Source organism: Bubalus kerabau, chromosome 11, assembly GCF_029407905.1.
Source record: "Bubalus kerabau isolate K-KA32 ecotype Philippines breed swamp buffalo chromosome 11, PCC_UOA_SB_1v2, whole genome shotgun sequence".
Taxonomy (NCBI): Eukaryota; Metazoa; Chordata; class Mammalia; order Artiodactyla; family Bovidae; genus Bubalus; species Bubalus kerabau.
The window spans coordinates 21,667,737-21,687,641 of record NC_073634.1 but is presented as its reverse complement, the minus strand read 5'-3'; the positions used below and the strand labels follow the sequence as shown (position 1 = coordinate 21,687,641).

The window sequence follows — 19,905 nt, the reverse complement described above, 5'->3', positions numbered from 1 at the left end:
GAGATTTAGATTAAACAAGTCAAATATACAGTACTTTGTGGAGTTTTATGTTTGGTGAATATTGGTCTGAATCAAATTCATATAAAGAACTCTGCATGAACAGTAAAATAAATAACAACAACAAACTACAGAAACAAAAAGCTACCCAGTACATTTGTAGTGAAGAGGAAAAGTTAAAAATTTTACGTAATCTCCTGCTCCTTCTGCCTCTGTAATTCAGCTTGCTCCTTGCAAAGTCTGGATCATGTAGGTCACATAGTCTCAGAGAGTGGAGACTTACAATACTAGGAACTGGCGCTTATCTCACTCACCCTTATCCTGCTCTTTGCAATTACCCAGCCCCTGCAAACCTACAGACCCGCTTAATCATGTCTGTTCGTGTATAAAAATTCTGTAACCCCTTTGTCTGGGGCTCAGAGCTTGGAGTGTTAACTCCTCTGGGCTTGCTCGCATAATAAACCTGAGTTCAACTCTCCGAGTGTGGTGTTTGGTTTCTCAGTTACTGGTTTCTGCAACATTTCTGGAGGCCCCAGAGAGATTCCAACCACGCCAGCCCCTTAAGCCGCCAGACTGGTGGCTCCGCCAGGATGGAGTGAAGGAACCCCGAGACGAACGAGGAGACGTGCCACCTGATGGTATTCCGGGTCCTCTCTCGGACCAGTGTTCTGACTCTCCTGATGGCCTAGCCCCGACCAGACTCATTGGAGGGATGGACCAATTTGCCAGGAATGGCCACAGGATACAATAAGGCCCTGGGGCTGCTCCCCAGTCAGGACCTACCCCAACGGGTAGAAGAGGAGACTGATCACCTCCTTGGGCTCCCAGGAAGACAGCATCAGACAGGGAGAACTGGGGACTTGGGAGAAGGGAGGCATTGTGACTGATAACCTCCTTGGAGCTCCCAAGAAGGGAGCAACAGTTAAGGAAACCTGGGGACTCAGGAAAAGAGAGGCATTGTGATAGCCTCTGAATGATTGTGAGTGCATGATTGCTGATTGAACAGAGTGAGAAAAAATTTTTCTTTTTGGAAACTGCAAAGCCAATTCTTTTTTGCATATGCAATTAAAAACAACTAGCTTGTTAAAAGGCCTGCCTAGGGAAAAGGTTGTAATTAACCCTTTCCATGTCCTTGAAATACACAGCCAACTTTGCCTGAGACCTCAGCCTTGGGCAAATTAGAATTTCAAGCAAAGAAAAAAAAAGGGGGGGCGGGGAGTGTCAAAGAGATATTTTTAATCTCAAACAGAAAACTGGATGATCTCTGTCTGGATTTATGTATGTCTCAGTGTATGTCTTTTGTTTTTTCCTGATAATATTGTTGAAGTTTTAAATTAATTCTAATTTAATTGGCTTAAAAAAGTAAAGGCTTACAAATTAAACAATTCTAAATACAAGAAAAATTAACCTAAATAAATTTCAGATTCACGTAAACTGGGAAATATTCAATATTAAATATCTAGTACTAACGTTTGTTTGCTAATCTAGTAAGAAAGTAGGATGTATGTTTTTAATAAAGAAAATATAAAAAATAAAATTACATTTTATAAAGGAAAAAGAAAGTAGGTCTGAATTACAGGTGGCTGTTATAGAAAGTGATTCAAAAGTTTGTGGAAAGTGGACCCTGAAAAAAACTTTTGTGCATGGTTAGGACTGACTAAATTTAATATTACCTAAATGAGTTTATGGAGAAGGCAATGGCACCCCACTCCAGTACTCTTGCCTGGAAAATCCCATGGACAGAGGAGCCTGGTGGGCTGCAGTCTATGGGGTCGCTAAGAGTCGGACACAACTGAGCGACTTCCCTTTCACTTTTCACTTTCATGCATTGGAGAAGGAAATGGCAACCCACTCCAGTGTTCTTGCCTGGAGAATCCCAGGGACGGGGGAGCCTGACGGGCTGCCGTCTATGGGGTCGCACAGAGTCGGACACGACTGGAGGGACTTAGCTGTAGCAGTAGCAAATGAGTTTAAAGTAAGTTGGTACAATTTGGCCTTTCTCTCTGTTAAGAGGACATGCTTTCTTCAGATGCTGAACTGATTTTAATAATAGATTTAAGTTTCTTTACCTCTTAATTGATCTGTTCTATATTTACCTTTGAAATCTTTTGTTAACTTTGGCTAAGTGAATAACTATTATTTCATAGTAACTTATATGATCCTACCTGACTGAGGGTTATAAACCCTTTGACATTTATTGACAAAACTTCCTAAATAACTTGACTTCTATCTAACTTTGGATGCTGCTACCAGGGGTCATTGTACATGTTAAATTACATTAGAAGTAATGTTGAAGGGGTGATGAATATTTTCAGGTTATACTGTATGGTTGATGTTACTAATATAGATATCCTAGAATTATGTAAAATTCATATAGATTTGATATGCCCTGATAAAATATGGTCAATTATAATTCTAGTTATCATATTAAAGTGTTATGATCAGGTTTATTTGTCAATTGCAATAGAATCAGATTTTAAACATGTCTTCTATGGTTTTACTCTCATGCTTTCAGAAGAATACTGCTAGTTCTTCAAAATTTATGGAAAAGACTTTCTAAGATTAAGCAGATAAGCAACGATTGTTATTAACGGTAAGTTGGTACCAGACTGGAATTTGGTCTTTTCCCTGATTAGAGAATAAAGTTTTCTTAGAATGCAGCTTTTGATAACAGATTATGAATTTCTTTGCCTTTAAGTGATTGACACTTGTTTTTAAAATCATTTTGTTACTTTGGTGAAGTAAATAAACATTATTTAAGATTATGGTACATGTAGACAAAGCTCATTCTGCTTCAACAACAAAAAATAACCCCTCACGGTTAGACTTTTGCTATCCCAATGTCCTGAAAACATGACAATAGTCTGCTCCTAAATTAGGAAATAAAAAATGGATAAACAACAGCTGAAAATCAAACAGCCAGGGCTATGGGAAATCCAAGATGCTGCTTGGCTTTCCCCGGGTCTCTGACAGACCTCATTTTATTTGATGCGTTAAAGCCTTCCCTGGCTACAGTGTTAATGCCCTCACAGTGAGTTCTCCGAAAAGAAAAAAAAAATTATGTTTCACTGAATATTAAGTTCTAGTTTTGTTAATTAAGGTCTGGTTTACTGAGACTCACTTCTGAGATAGTTCTTTGTTATGTTATATTGCTAAAATATTTAATTAAGTTATTAAAAAGGACACTGTAAGATTGTTTCTAAAGCTTATCTCATTAACCAATCTTTGGATAAAGGTCAGATGCTCCATGATGTACAACCAGGAGATGAACACTTCGCTATAATCATTTAATTGAATCAGATGACCTGGGGTGTACCAGGCTATACCCAGTGAACATTCTTGACTTAAATTCTTGCTTGTGACCTTACTAATAATTGCTAGCTATATTATTTTCTATGTAGCTTGTTTCAGAAGACTATTTCTTACATTATCAAGTGTGTGACTGAGCCTGTGATAAAATGCTGATATGCAGTTCCATATGAGATCAATAATTGTAATAATGTAACTCTAGTACTCTTGCCTGGAAAATCCCGTGGACGGAGGAGCCTGGTAGCCTGCAGTCCATGGGGTCGCTAAAAGTCCAGCATGACTGAGCGACTCCACTTTCACTTTTCACTTTCATGCATTGGAGAAGGAAATGGCAATCCACTCCAGTGTTCTTGCCTGGAGAATCCCAGGTACAGAGGAGCCTAGTGGGCTGCTGTCTGTGGGGTTGCACAGAGTCGGACACGACTGAAGCGACTTAGCAGCAGCAGCAGCAGCAGCAGCAGCAGCAGCAGATATGGGAAGAAGCAACAAGAGGAAATATTTTCCTGGACCAAGAGGCTAATAAGACAGGTATGGTCCAGAGACATTTGCTTCTTACAAGGCCTGGTCTAGTGACAACACATTGAGTGGCCTGTCAATGGAATCTTTGTTAGACTTGGGAATGAGTCTTCCCAGCATTGTGGGACACAATAACCATGAAATGAACATGGTCAAATACGTGACTGTGAAGGGGCCCTGATGACTGAAAGTTGGCCCTTGCCAATCTACAAAGATTAAATCATGACCACTACAAGATGCTGACCTTCAATACCCCCTTGAAAGGAGTTCAGGATGGAGACAAAAAATAAGGCACTCTGTGCTCTGGAAAAAAAGAAAAAACAAACAAACAAACAAACAAACAAACCAGGCCTTCAGATAGTCAGATATTTTCAGGTAAAGATTTTTATGAATCCAAATTCTTGCATCTTCTCATACCTAGAGAAACACTAATGTCTGGACCTGGTTCCCCTGGCTGGCCCCTCAGCAGCTTTCCTACGTCTATTAATCTTTGGGCCATAAATCTTTAATTTTATTGTTAAGTTTGTTTCTCCAAGTCGTAGTACAACAAGAACAGCCCTTGACCAACACCCAGACCACGCTAGAACAAGCTGCCTTTTCATCCTGTGGGCTCTCATCTCCCTCTGTAAATGCACCCTGAGGTCCTCAGGCTATTCTCCCTTTGAGATCTTATATGGGAGACTACCCCAGTGATAAAAAGCTCAAGGGAGACCACCAGCAACCAGCTGACCTAGAGATGTCCTGACACCTCCAGGCCCTGGAAAAGTCTTTTGCCATATAGCCTGAGAAACCTTAGAAAGGACACCCATGCCTTTGGGAAGTTGGGTTCATCCCTATCAGCCAGGAGACAAGGTATGGGTTAAATATTGGAAAAAAGAACCACTTTAGCCAGTTTGGACAGCTCGTCCTGGCAACCCCTACTGCTGTTAAAGTTACAGGTGTCATCCCTTGGATCCACCACACCAGAATCAAAAAGGTAGTGGCTTCCTGTGATGAGGACACCTGGAAAGCAGTTTGGGACCCCCAAAATCCCCTCAAGGTCTGGTTCCAAAAACAATAGCCCTCACCCACGAAGGATGCTGAGTCCTGCTCTAGTCACTCTGGAAGCTGACTAGAAGTCAGCACATGGCAGAAGCTAGAGGATGCTTCAGCCTTGCTCCAGTCGCGCTCCAGCAGCTGGCTGGTCAACACATGACGGAAGCTTGAGGATCTGGCTGTCAAAATACCAATGGATTTCATTGTCAACCCTGGCCTCTATCCCAGATTGGTATTATTGCTGTGCTCTACACTACAGGACTAGCTTCAGTCACACCCCAGGACTGGGATTTGGGTCAGAAGCTGTGGTTAGCTGTGTTATCTCACTGTAGTGGGAAGCCTCATTCTTATTAGATGTCTCTTAAGATCGATTCTCCCTACTAACTAAATCACTCCCAGCACTGCTGACCCCCCTTCACGATAGGCTCAGTTGCTATAGCCGTGACAACCCAAAGATGGGGAGAAAACCTTTTGCTAGTGTTCAGTTATCTTTGCAGCCTTTTGGTGCCCTTGCTGTAACAGATGGTGCTGTTCCTTATCCATCAAGCCCCTGTCAACACTACAGTCAACCCTTAAAATCGCATACTTAACCATCAGCTAGAACAGTGTGTAGATAGCCAGTCCTATAGGTCAGTCACCTACTGCCTTCGTAACCATGTGATGTATGTCCAGGGGCCTGGGCACCACAAATGTTTTCTAGTTATGCTGCCTGCTGCTGCTACCGTTCCCCCACCAGAGGATCCAACCCCGAGGGGCATCCCGACACCATGGCATTGCCATCATGCCCCTGTGCCTCCGTCTACCCCAGATGCCACGCAGAGGTTACAACCCAGAACTGGTGTCTGTCTGTCAAATAAATGGAAAGCCTGCTGCTGCTGCTGCTGCTAAGTCGTCTCAGTCGTGTCTGACTCTGTGCAACCCATAGACGGCAGCCCACCAGGCTCCCCCGTCCCTGGGATTCTCCAGGCAAGAACACTGGAGTGGGTTGCCATTTCCTTCTCCAATGCAGAAAAGTGAAAAGTAAGAGTGAAGTCGCTCAGTCGTGTCCCACTCTTAGCGACCCCATGGACTGTAGCCCACCAGGCTCCTCCATCCATGGGATTTTCCAGGCAAGAGTACTGGAGTGGGGTGCCATTGGCAGGGACAGTAATGCAGACAAGAGAAATCACGGACCAACTTGGCTCTAAAGAATCAGGCTCTGCCTGTTGACGGCATGACCCAGGTTACAGAGTTAACCCCCCTTAGGCCCCCGTCCACACCAGGTTCTCAGTGCAACTCATCGCCGTCTCAATGACACCACCCCCAGCTGGCCAGGGGCTGCTGGCTCTGCTTATGCTTAGGAGCTCCACGGTACTCAGTTACACCAGCACCATTAAGTAATGCAACAGCCATGGGAACTCCTATAGAGCCACCCTTACAAGGGCCAGTCTTAAGGGCAATTGAATTGACTCAAAAGGCTCCTGAATGCTTTACAAATGATGGAGGAACTGAACCTTAGGCAATTTAGCCAGGGACCAACATAATCAAACTTTAAAAGGTGAGTGGCCCACTCATCCTCCCACAAACACAGTATGGGGCCGCCCCCCTTCAAGGCCTTTTCTTTGTTTGTGGGACAGATGCTTACTTATGTCTACCAGTCAACTGGATGGGTATCTGCACCTTAGCTTTCCTCACTCCCCGGATGAATATTGTCCCCAACAGCCAGATCTCACTGTACCTCTGGCAGCGTATACATGGTCAAAAAGAGCCATCCAGTTTCTACCCCTACTAGTTGGTCTGTGAATTATGGCTGAGATAGGTATGGGAATAGAAGGAATTGCTTCATCAACCACCTTCTATATACATTATATACATTACATACATTATATACATTATACATTATCCAAGGACTTCACAGACGACATTGAGAGAGTAGCCAAATCTTTAGTGGCCTTACAGGACCAACTAGGTTCCCTGGCTGAGGTGGTTTTACAGAATAGGAGAGGGCTAGACCTACTGACAGCTGAAAAGAGAAGACTCTGCCTCTTCTTGAATGAAGAATGCTGCTGCCGCTGCTGCTAAGTCACTTCAGTCGTGTCCGACTCTGTGTGACCCCATAGACGGCAGCCCACCAGGCTCCCCCGTCCCTGGGATTCTCCAGGCAAGAACACTGGAGTGGGTTGCCATTTCCTTCTCCAATGCATGAAAGTGAAAAGTGAAAGGGAAGTCGCTCAGTCGTGTCCAACTCTTCACGACCCCAGGGACTGTGGCCTACCAGGCTCCTCTGTCCATGGGATTTTCCAGGCAAGAGTACTGGAGTGGGGTGCCATTGCCTTCTCCAAAGAATGCTGCTTTTATTTAAACCATCAGAAATAATCAGGGACATGGCCCAACAGCTAGGGGAACAAATAATAAAAAGGAGAGAAAAACTAGCTAATTCCTGGGATAATTGGAACAATATCTGGACCTGGTTATCGTGGTTTCTCTCTTTAACAGGTCCTCTCTTCGTGGTCTCAGCGGCACTCTTGTTTGCCCTTTGTATCCTCAATGCAATTACCCAGTTCATAACCTCTCAGATTGAATCCATAAAGTTACAAATGGTAATAGCTCAATATAGCCCCCTAAACGATGGGGAGCTCTGAATGTCCTACCAAAACATGAGATGATGCTTTCTACAATGAGTGATAGAAGCATCAAGAAGGGAGAATGAAGAGGAAATATTAAAATTTTACATAACCTCCTGCTCCTTCTGCCTCTGTAACTCAGCTTGCTCCTTACAAAGTCTGGATCACGTAGGTCACATAGTCTCAGAAAGTGGAGACTTACAATACTAGGAACTGGAGTTTATCTCACTCACCCCGAGAGCGGGTTTGCACTCACAAGGGTGCAAATGCAAGGGTGCTCTTTGCATTTGCCCAGCCCCTGCAAACCCGCAAACCCACTTAATCATGCCTGTCCATGTATAGAAACTCTGTAACCCCTTTGTTTGGGGCTCAGAGCTTGGCGTGTTAACTCCTCTGGGCCTGTCAGGTGTAATAAACCGGAGTTCTCCAACTCTCCAAGTGTGGTGTTTGGTTTCTTGATTACTGGTTTCTGCAACAGTAGTTGAGAAATAATTTGGGCACCAAGTTAAAGAAGCAAGCTTAATATTATATGAGTTTGCTAGTCTTTCAACAGCAACAGCTATGTTTACTTTGAAATCTGTGAAATTAGTCAATGGCTAATTAAAGAAAGCTCATTACCAAGCAAATACAAAAGAAAAAAAATCATTCACCTTTGAAAGATGGCATTTTCATTACGGAAACAGCAGAAAAGGACTTGGGGAACTAATGAAAGTGCATAAAATGCAAATTACTGCGGCTAATTGTTGTGTCTTCAAACATTTACTGAATTATTAATTTACAAAGGGGTAAATCTCTTCCTTTATATAAGATAAAGAAATGATATCCTTCCCTCATGATTGCATTAACATTATAATGTTTTATTCTTCTTTAGTGCATTGTATCAAAATTTTGTTGAGAGAACAAATAATAAGAATCAAAGAATTCCAATTTTCTTCTAAGTTCTAAACTCTTCTGTTAAATAGCTAGCTATATATTAATAGCTAGCTATATATTAATAGCTAGCTATATAAAAGAACCAAACTGAAGGCATGCATATTAGTAAATTCTAAGAGAGAACATCACTTCTGCTTTGTTTACTGTGTCATACAAAGCATTTTCAATGTCTGGCACAGAGCCATTAAAATAGCTCTTATCAAGGTAATCAACATTTTTAAATCCATAATAAGACCTCATCTTACTTGACATTTGACACAGTTGACCATTCTCTTCTTGAAATACCTTAGTTTGGCTTCTGGGATAAGCACTTATTTCCTTCCCATTTCACTAGATCTCTCTTTATAATTCCTTGGCTTCCTCACCACTTTTCAACATTGCGGGGCCCCAGGCGTCACTCCCTCATTCTCCTATGTGGTGATACCATCTAATCTCACGCTTTTAAATATCACCTCGATTTTGAGACAGTAGATCTGATCTTTTCCCTGAGTCCAGACCTGTATATCGAACTGTTGAGTGAACATTGCTTCTCAGATATTTGGGGTTTCAAATCAGCATGCAACTTTGTGAATGAATCTCAAAAGCATTGTGCTAAGTGGAAGATGTCAGAAGCAAAAGACGGCACACTGTATCCTGTGTGATTTCATTTACATGACAAAGTTATGATGATTCCCAGTGGCTTATGGTGGGGATGGGATTGACTACACGGTAACTTTATGGAGTGATGGGAATTTTCTATATTTTAATGATGTTGGTAGGGTGATGGTTATATGATTATTCACTTTTGACAAATTTATTGAACTACATCCTTAAAATGAGCAAATTTTCCACACAAATTGTTTGAATTAATTATTCTTTTTTAAGTTTTATTTTATTTTTTAACTTTACAATATTGTATTGGTTTTGCCATATATCAAAATGAATCCGCCACAGGTATACATGTGTTCCCCATCCTGAACCCTCCTCCCTCCTTCCTCCCTATACCATCCCTCTACATCTGGTTTTAAAAACTGCCCAAATGTCTTCTCATTACAATTAAGATAAAATCAAAATATTTATTCTTCTTGTTTCAGTCACATCAGTTTTTGTTCCTCAAAATGACTAAATCCACTCCCGTTTATATGCTTTAACTCTTCTGTTTGCCTGGATCTTTCTTTCTATTTGAATGGCTACATTTATCTCAGTAGCCAGTCTTTCTTTGGTTCTCTAAATAAGTCTTCTCTCTCCTTTAAGTCAAACTCTGTCTATCCCATTACGCCATTCTAAGCACTTAGCAGTCTTATTTACTTACTTATTTATTTGCTTCCTTGTTTATTTTCCCTCTCTCGTTAGTGGTCTGCAACTGTCTGGAAGGAAAGGAAATTATCAATTGGATTCACTGTTGAATATCCCAAGATAAGGCATATATGTGGCATATTGTCAGTATTGAGTACAATCTGTTGAATGAATGAATAGCAGGAACTTAATAAATGTTTGTTGACTTGCTGACTGACTGAAACTTAAACCACAATTACAAACACTGACACTTCATATTTAACTAAAGCGTCATAGTAGAAAGAATGTGGGTCGGTACTGCTAATGAAGTGTGTAAGTGAGACATACGCATCCATCAGTGGGCATTTGTTGAAGCCTTTCCATGGGAATGGCACTGAGCTACAGGTGGCAATCACTTATTTTGAAGAAAACATTCTGTCAATTGTTGCGTCCACTCAATTGTTTAAACTTTCTCAAGTGAATAATTTGCGGGGGAAATCTTGGTTCAACATTCTGCAAGAAATCTGTGGCAAGTATGGACATAAGTTATTTTAGTTCTGTTTTTGCATGAAGTTTTACTCTTAATCCAGTCATTAGGAGGGTTTCATGGATACTGTTGCTAGATTTGAGAAATTCTGAAACCAAGGGTTATTTTCTCTGATGAGTCACACTTGGTATGGTTAAAAAAAATATTCTTTGTTTTTTGTAAATAGGTACATTTAAAAAAATGTAGCCAATTCTATTTTGAGGAACATAAAGGGTAGTTCTGCCTTGGATAGCTGAAATTATGTAACTAGGCAGTAAGTGATCACATCACTGGCACTTAACTGATCATTTTGATAAAGCTTATTGACGTACATCACAAATAAATCTGAACATATGTGTTTTGTGTATAAACAAATTTGAACTCAGAGTAGAACGCCTTGTGCTAGTCTGAATGAATAGTACTCACAGACAGAGCAGTGAAATCACCAATAAGAAACATGTCCATGCACACACAGTGGAAAACAGAACTCTTCTTTACTATAGCTGTGGTCTAGTCTTAATTCTTGGAACTTATGTTAATTTATTTTTTGGTTTTGTTTTTGATAGACATATTGGTCCAAATCAGAGAAGGCAATGGCACCCCACTCCAGTACTCTTTCCTGGAAAATCCCATGGACGGAGGAGCTTGGTAGACTGCAGTCCATGGGGTTGCTAAGAGTCAGACACGACTGATGGATTTCACTTTCACTTTTCACTTTCATGCATTGGAGAAAAAATGGCAACCCACTCCAGTGTTCTTGCCTGGAGAATCCCAGGGATGGGGGAGCCTGGTGGGCTGCCGTCTGTGGGGTCACACAGAGTCGGACATGACTGAAGTGACTTAGCAGCATTGGTCCAAATGAATCAAGAAGACAAAGCCTCTTCCTGGAATTTAGGGTTGCTGCTGCACTGAACCCAATGACTCATTGCAGCAACATCACTCCTTCCTGGCAGAGGATGAGGATGAAGCAGGTGAGGATAGAATGGAGGTGGGAGAGGAGTTCAACGATGCTGATTGTCATCTCTACTCCAGATCCTCCAAGTCTCCTTTTTCTAAAAAGTGAATCATTCATACTTTGTGATAGAGACACTGGGTTCCTGGTAATCATGTCTTCTGAAGTCGTACCGGGTCAAGGAAAGTAACAATTCAGCAATTTCATGTATTAGATGATGGTGTGTCAGGGAGAGACTTAAAAGTGTCAAATCCTGATCCTAAATGCTTTGCTGTAATTTATATTATACTGTTTTCCTTAGAGTCTGGGTTTAGCTTCACTCAGTAGCATCTGAAGAAAAAAAAGTACCTGATTTCATTTAATAATTAACATGTGATTATGTGAAATTGGTAAAGCTATGGTATTTTCCCTTTGCTTTTAAAGACAAAATAGCATGTACTACATACATAGCGTGGTGACATACTTTATGTTGAACCCTCTGTAGGTAAATGTCAAAGATTTTTTGATGCCCAGTGCCCTCAGATCTAAAAATTGTGGTGAAACAATAATATTTTGCTACACTGCAAAACAACCATCTCTTGCCTCCTGAACTCATAATTATCAAAATACAAGTTTAAAAAATAGTGAAAGCCCCTGTCATTATTTTTTAGAGCCCTGCCCCCTGAAAAAACCAACCAAACACTGACTTTTTAAGGCCTCCTTCCTAGAGCTGACATTATTTATCCATTTCGATTCATGACCTTGACTGAAGGAGTTTCTTTAACTCTGGATACGTAAACATAGCATTATTTGAAAATAATTGAAATGACTCTACAGAGTGAGAATCATGAAAGTGTCCTATTCATTTTTTAAAAAGAAGAATAACTAGAACAACAAAAGAAAGAAATAGTAAAAATAGATGCTACTGCCAGAGCATGGACTTTTAAAATAATCTCAGGAATTCCCTGGTGGTCCAGTGGTTAGAACTACCCACTTTTGTTGCTGAGGGCCTGGGTTCAATCCTTGGTCCGGGAACAAAGATCTTGCGAGTTGCTTGGTGTGGCCATTTTCACAAGGTGTCAAGTAAGTGCTACTGAGACTCAGAGTGGTTAGTTTCCTGTTCCCAGGATCAAATATACAGAAAATGCCAGGATCTGAGACAAGTATTTGCTCAGTTTATTCTACCCCCACTTCAGTTTATATGTATGATGTACAAATGATACTATTGCAATTATATTTTCATCTCTTTTGAAGTTCAAATTTGGGTTCAAATTTGTGTCTTTGTTTTAGGTAACTTTAAGGATTGTCTTCAGTGTCTTATTTCATGGGGCTCTCCTTTCCCTATATCAGGGCCCTCATTTCTAACTGCAAACAAATGACCACTCTCTAGGTCTAGAATAGCTTGAAATTTCACAATGTAAATATACTGCTTACTACCTGTTGAAGGGATGCAGTTCTTTCTTTCCTATGCCTTCTTCCTGTTATCTCCTGGCCTCCAGCACCTACCACTCTGCTAGTGACTTCTGTTTGGGTTTCAAGATCCTAAAGATCTCTCTCTGTATCTGAGCTCCCTGGTGGCTGTCCTTGAGTTCCTCCTGGTCAACATTCTGCCTGCCTGGGCTGGGGTTAGGGAGGATGTGGTGAGGGGAGAGGCTCTCCTAGGTTGGACCAAAGCTGAAAATAAATGGTTGCCATCACAGCTCTTGTGGAATGCAGCTAAAATCTTTGTTTGCATATAGCAGCTTTTGTTTCTGTGCTTCAATCATTTTATGTTCAAGAATTGTGAAAGCCCCACGGACAGAAGTGCCTGGTGGGCTACAGTCCATGGGGTCGGAAAGAGCTGGACACAACTGAGTGACTAACATACTTGCTTTTCAATCATTTAATGTCCACGAATTGTGTGAGCTACACAATGAATGTAGATTTTAAAACAATGCAGACCATCCAAATTGGATTGTCTATAATGTTTTGATTAAAGACATTTCTGTTACTATTTCTGCATTTTTCCTCACATTCATAAAAGTTAAACCTGAAGCACATACCATAATGAAAATAAGTATCTAAGGCGTCATCTAAATAATCAAGATTAAATTCATGCTGCTACCGTGTATTGTATTTTACTCTTTTGAAAGTCAGCTCCCCTTGAAAGACACTTTTGATAAATTTCGTCAGATATTTTACTAATCCTAATTCAATGTAACAGATATTTTTAGACTATCTATTATTTGCTTTATTCTAAGCTAGAAACTGGCCTTATGAAGAAAGTATAAGAGTTTCTTCACTCAAGAAGTTTACAGTCTAATTAGAATATCCTAATAAATAGGTGTTTGTGTGTATGTATGTTTGTACATGAGACAATCAGATAAATACAGCATAATAAATGGTTATGCTGCAAAATGTGGTGTTTAGATGACAAGTATGATAGGAAGTCACAGTACTGAAAGCATTTTGAGTTTCTTCAATGTGCTAGCCGTTCTAATCCCCTCCTCTCAGCTGTGAAGTTTGGACTCAATTTGGAAAAAAATAATATCCTCAACAAAACAATTTTAAACCTGTGGCTTTTTTTATCCTCTGTTATTACTTTTCTCTCCATGTAATAAAGGGGCAATGTGTTCCTTTATCCTCTTCTTACTCTGGAGTCACTGAGCCATTTTTTTACTGTCTTTTTTGTCTTCCTGCCAGTTGCATCTCATTTCTTATTTTGGTTTTCCTGACTGTTCCAAAAGGCTGACCTAAAGTCAAATTATTTAATATCCTGGGGGAAAAATAATTTCTTTCTTATTCTTATCACTTTGTTCTTCATCTTTAAGTTTAAAGCTTAATTCACCAATTGGTATATTTTTATCAAGTCCCCATTTAAGGATGATGTAAGGTGACACATACCTCTTTTCCTCAAAAATATTTTTTACAATTTTAAAATTGCGAGTTGCCAACATTTGTGTGTAAATATTTCTAAAAAAAAATTCATAGGGAAATTTGACATAAATCTACACATACAATATTTAGAATGTTAACTGTAATAAAACCCAAAACTACATCTTTAGATGAAAACTTTTTTTTGATGAAATCGTAAAACCCCGTCTTATGCTATATTTAATACTTTTGTAAAGAGTAAACTTTGGAGAAATAATCTGAAAATGTGTCTAGCTAGAATAATGGAAAAGTATGGTACATCATGAATCAATATAAATTTATTTTTGAGGAAAGCAAAATGACCAGGATGGACAGTGAAATGTTTCAAGCACTATAAAATGTATTGAGTTCCAAAAACCAGACAATTTTGTATAAAGTAACTTTAGAATTGGTTTTCCCCTGGATAATAAACAATGGTGAAATGTACTAAAAATACAGAAAAACATATTTTGAGAAGCATATTAAATCAGAGAAATGATATTGTCATAACTGATTCCGTAAAGACTCTCAGAAAAGCAAACTTGATATAACCAGCGTGATGCTTAAAATGGGGAAACCAGCTATCAGGGGTCAGTGAGAAACAACTTAAAAATGGCATCAAAAAGTTTGGAAAAAAATCTCTAAATAAGACTAAAAACAACCCCCATAACACATTGGCATATATGATTAAGAGGAGGGTTTACAGTGTTTACTCTATTTATTCTGGTAATGTGGCTACTACTGGTCCATGTATTCTCCATGACTCTGTTCAAAGTGACTCCTCCTAGAAGCTTCTCCCTCTCTCTTGAGTCTTGGACTTTTACCCTAATTTAGATTTTCTTGGTCTTGACATTTTTATTGATATGTTAATATTTTGATTTTATTTCATATCTTTTTATGAATAAATTTTAACATATAATATATGCATAAGATATGTGCTGAATGGATTATAGCTTTAAGGTCTCAATGATCAGATCTCTCCAATGCCATTCAAGTTTTTCCTTATCTAGAAAAATAACCTAATTGATAATTGTAAATTTAAAAACAATGAATAATTATACCCAAGCTATTCTTTTAGAATATGATTTAAAATATAAAACAGACTCACAAGCTAATTCTTATCAATTAACCTAAGGGTTTAAGGTAATAATTTTGAAGGTAGGCTAAATGATTTTTCTGGAATCTTTTACACTTGTTTGGGTGGTGGCTCTTCCAGACATTAGTTTTGTGATATCAGGTACTTTATTTAATCTATGCCTCTTTTTTATCTGAAAATGTGAAAATTAATGGTGCCCATCTTGTAGGATTGTTTTGATGATTAAATGAATTAAGACTTTTAAAGTATTTGAAATAGTAAGCAAGTATTTAAACATTATTTGTTTGTGTATTATTACTCATCTCCCAATGCAGTAACTATCTCTCCAGCTATGTCAAATATGTTATTAAAACCTATCCATTATCTATTGTTTTAGATTTCAGTTACTGAATTTTTCTTTTATTGAAATTTTATTTTAAAATCTCATTGTTTATTTCTTTTGTTTTTTGTTCATACTTGTTCATGCTTTCAAAACAAAAAATTTCCTTAGATATATTAAGCACAATTACTTTATATTTTGTGCTCTTTAAAAGCCTCAAGTCTGACACCACTTGAATTTAAATTCTTGGCTTGAGGAGTTTTGGATTATCCAGGAAGAATGGATTTAGACTAGGAACTCATACAAGGGCTGATTTTGGTTGAGAATTTTCCAGGAAATTTTTCTCTTTGTTCTTCTTCACCCAAAGCCAAGGTTCAAGATGGGTGGTTTAACTTGCTATTGTTTGGAGCCATGAGTGGGAACAGACAGACATTTCTACTTCACTCTTTTTCTGAGGTCTGAAGGCTCTTCTTTAAATATAAATTTATTTATTTTAATTGAAGGCTCTTCTTTATACAGAGTCTCCCCATCTTTTGGTGAACTTCTGTCTCAGCTCTCTTAAAGTCCTTGGGGAAAAAAAAAAAAAAAAAAAAAAAAAAAAAACTCAAGTGCGCCTGTATTCAGCAAATGCCCTTAGAGATTAAATTGGCTTTATCTTATTTTTTCCCTCCCAGTTCTTGAACTTATCCTTAAATTTATTTCTTTTCTTTCTTTCTTTTTTTTTAAACTGGGGTTCAGAACATTCAGCATGAAATGTATCCTCTTAAGTTTTAAAGTTTACAATATATTATTGTTGGTTATAGGCCCTCTAGGAGAAGGAAATGGCAACCCACTCCAGTGTTCTTGCCTGGAGAATCCCAGGGATGGGAAGCCTGGTGGTTTGCCGTCTATAGGGTCGCATAGAATCGGACACGACTGAAGCGACTTAGCGGCAGCATAGGCCCTCTTGTGGAGCAGCTTGCTAGAACTATTCATCTTGCACAAGTGAAACTTTATACCCGATGAACAGCTGCTTCCCATCCCCCCACCTCTTTCTCTGCTTCCGAGAATCTGACTCTTTGTTAAGTGAAATCATGTAGTATTTATCATTATGTGACTGTCTTTTTTCACTTTTTTCACTATAATGTCTTCCAGGTTTATCTAAGTTGTTCCATGTGGGAGAATTTCCTCTTTTTAAAGGCTGAATAATAGTCCATTGTATAAATATACCACATTTTCTTTCTCCTCTTCCCAATTGTCAGACATTTAGGATATTTCCTATCTGCTTTATTGACTATGCCAAAGCCTTTGACTGTGTGGATCACAATAAACTGTGGAAAATTCTGAAAGAGATGGGAATACCAGACCACCTGACCTACCTCTTGAGAAACCTGTATGCAGATCAGGAAGCAACAGTTAGAACTGGACATGGAACAATAGACTGGTTCCAAATAGGAAAAGGAGTACGTCAAGGCTGTATATTGTCACCCTGCTTATTTAACTTATATGCAGAGTACATTATGAGAAACTCTGGGCTGGAAGAAGCACAAGCTGATTGCCGGAAGAAATATCAATAACCTCAGATATGCAGATGACACCACCCTTATGCAGAAAGTGAAGAGGAACTAAAGAGCCTCTTGATGAAAGTGAAAGAGGAGAGTGAAAAAGTTGGCTTAAAGCTCAACATTCAGAAAACGAAGATCATTGCATCTGGTCCCATCACTTCATGGCAAATAGATGGGGAAACAGTGGCTGACTTTATTTTTTTTTGGCTCCAAAATCACTGCAGATGGTGATTGCAGGCCATGAAATGAAAAGATGCTTACTCCTTGGAAGGAAAGTTATAACCAACCTAGACAGTATATTAAAAAGCAGAGACATTACTTTGTCAACAAAGGTCCATCTAGTCAAGGATATGGTTTTTCCAGTAGTCATGTATGGTTGTGAGAGTTGGACTGTGAAGAAAGCTGAGTGCAGAAGAATTGATGCTTTTGAAGTGTGGTGTTGGAGAAGACTCTTGAGAGTCCCTTGGACCACAAGGAGATTCAACCAGTCCATTCTAAAGATCAGTCCTGGGTGTTCATTGGATGTTGAAGCTGAAACTCCAATACTTTGGCCACCTGATGGGGAGATCAGTCCTGGGTGTTCATTGGATGTTGAAGCTGAAACTCCAATACTTTGGCCACCTGATGGGGAGAGCTGACTCACTTGAAAAGACCCTGATGTTGGGAAAGATTGAGGGCAGGAGGAGAAGGGGACAATAGAGGATGAGATGGCTGGATGGCATCACTGACTCAATGGACATGAGTTTGGGTAGACTCTGGGATTTGGTGATGGACAGGGAGGCCTGGCGTGCTGTGGTTCATGGGGTCACAAAGAGTCGGACACAGCTGAGTGCTGAACTGAACTGAACTATCTTGGCTACTCTGAATATGCTACAATAAACATGAGAGTGCAAGTATCTTTTGAAAGTACTTATTTCAGTTCTTTTGACTCTACACCCAGAAGTGGAATTTCTGACTCATATGTTAGTTCTCTTTTTAACTTTTTGAGGAACCTCCATACTCTTTTTTAATAGCGGCTGTACCATTTCACATTCTCACCAATGATGTACAAGAACTCCAATTCCTCCATATTCTCACCATTTTTTGTCTTTTGTTGTTTTTTTGATAATAGCAATTCTAACAGGTGTGAGGTGATATCTTATTGAGGTTTTCATTCACATATCCCTGGTGATTAGTGATGTTGAGCATCTTTTCATACCTGTTGGCCACTTTTATATCTTCTTTAGAGACGTGTCTATGCAAGTCTTTTGCTCATTTTTAATCAGGTTATTACCATTTTTTGATATTGAGTTATATGAATTCCTTACTTAGTTTGAATATTAACCTCTCATCAGATATATGAACTAGATATTAATTTATTTGCTGTATGCTCTTCGGTCCATTTCCAGCAACTTTAAATGTTGTTCTTTTTACATAATTTTCTACCAGTTTCTCTGGGAGTTAGGGAGGGGTGAATCCATGTAGCTCTTCATGTTCTCCTGCCAGAAATGAAACCCATGTATTTACTTTTAAATAATATAATAAATACATGTGATAGAGATGGTATAAATATATGTGAACTAGAATACTGATATTCATTCAATCTCTATATGGTCTTTATTTATACCACCCCTTGTTTTCTTTATCCTTCAAAGTGACCAAGTTTTGATAGTTCATATTGTTTTCTTTACCTTAAAAAATTTTAGCAAATAAATATGGAGGCCTAAAATATATAATATTAGATATAATTATTAATATTTTTAAAATTAAACAGACTGTTTCCTAAATAGCCTTCTAGAACTCAGTTTTTTTACTCACATTATATTAAGACTTCATATTGCAGCATGTAGCTGTAATTTAATCAGTTTTACTTCACTATAACATTCCACTGTGGATTTATTTATAAATCCTTTCTCCTTTTGATGGATAGAGGTTGTTACCAGGACTGGAGGATCATTTTAAGTCAGTCGTACTGGTCAGGCTAAATGATTCTTTGAAGCAAAAGGAGCTAGAAAAGCTAAAAAAACAATAGCTACCTCATCTGGAAAGGCTGATTGTTAGAAATATTTCCTTAGTATCTGTAGAATTGGGCAGTGTGAAGTTGATGGGCATGATGGTGCCAATAGGTAGGTAGGGTTCAGAAAATTAGCATTTTGTAGGCTACATTAAAGATTTTCTTTTCTTTACATTATTGGAACAAGATGCCACTGGTGACTTTTAGATACAGTGATAAGGTACAGGCAGAAGGTCTCATAATTTTGGGTATATACTTTGGAAAGCTCACTTTGGCTGTGTGTGGTTAATATAATGAGTGTGGGGTTCAGTTTTGCTAACTGGTTGAGGGAAACTAGTTAGGAGATTATTGTTGAAGTCAAGAAGAAATAGACCGGCTTGATCAGAGTGGTAGCAATAGAGATGACATTTGACTCCAAAGATCATTATAATCTATGGTTAATTGGATTGGGTACAGGAAATTAGAAAAAAAGGAGGTCTAAGGAACTTCCAGGTTCCTGACTACCACAACAGGATGAATGCAGGTGCTATGATAGAGGAACGGGATGATCCTAAAAGAAGGCCACTGTTGTTGTCTTTAGATCTGAAAGCTAGTGACCTACATAGATAAATCCTGTCCTGTGGTTTTCCTCCTTGGAGACAACGAAGGACTGTCTCTTTTGTATATTTAACATTTGTTAATCTCTCTTATCATGGCAGCTATTCCCACGTGGATGAAAACATGGCACTGACAGTTTCTGTCTCCTGAGAGTGCTTTGGCTCTCGCTTGGGTGCCAAGTTTAAACATCCAAGGGAATGTGTTCAGGGGCCCAACTTGCTCAGGTGGCTATCCTTGGACTATCAACAGTTACTATGTAAGAACATAGCACATCCAGTGGGGCCCATGTGAGTGGAATGGGTTGAGAAGAATTAGGGAATTGTGGGCATATGCTCAGAGAAGGCAATGGCACCCCACTCC

At 39.2% G+C, this 19,905-nt stretch overlaps 1 long non-coding RNA gene across 1 annotated transcript; it reads left to right on the top strand.

The window, feature by feature from the left end:
- Positions 1-1,828: 1,828 nt before the first annotated feature.
- On the top strand, positions 1,829-16,771 carry LOC129622368 (uncharacterized). The gene is made up of 3 exons (XR_008699931.1): positions 1,829-1,972; positions 2,513-2,590; positions 16,653-16,771. It is a non-coding gene; the product is annotated as an uncharacterized LOC129622368 (long non-coding RNA).
- Positions 16,772-19,905: the final 3,134 nt, after the last annotated feature.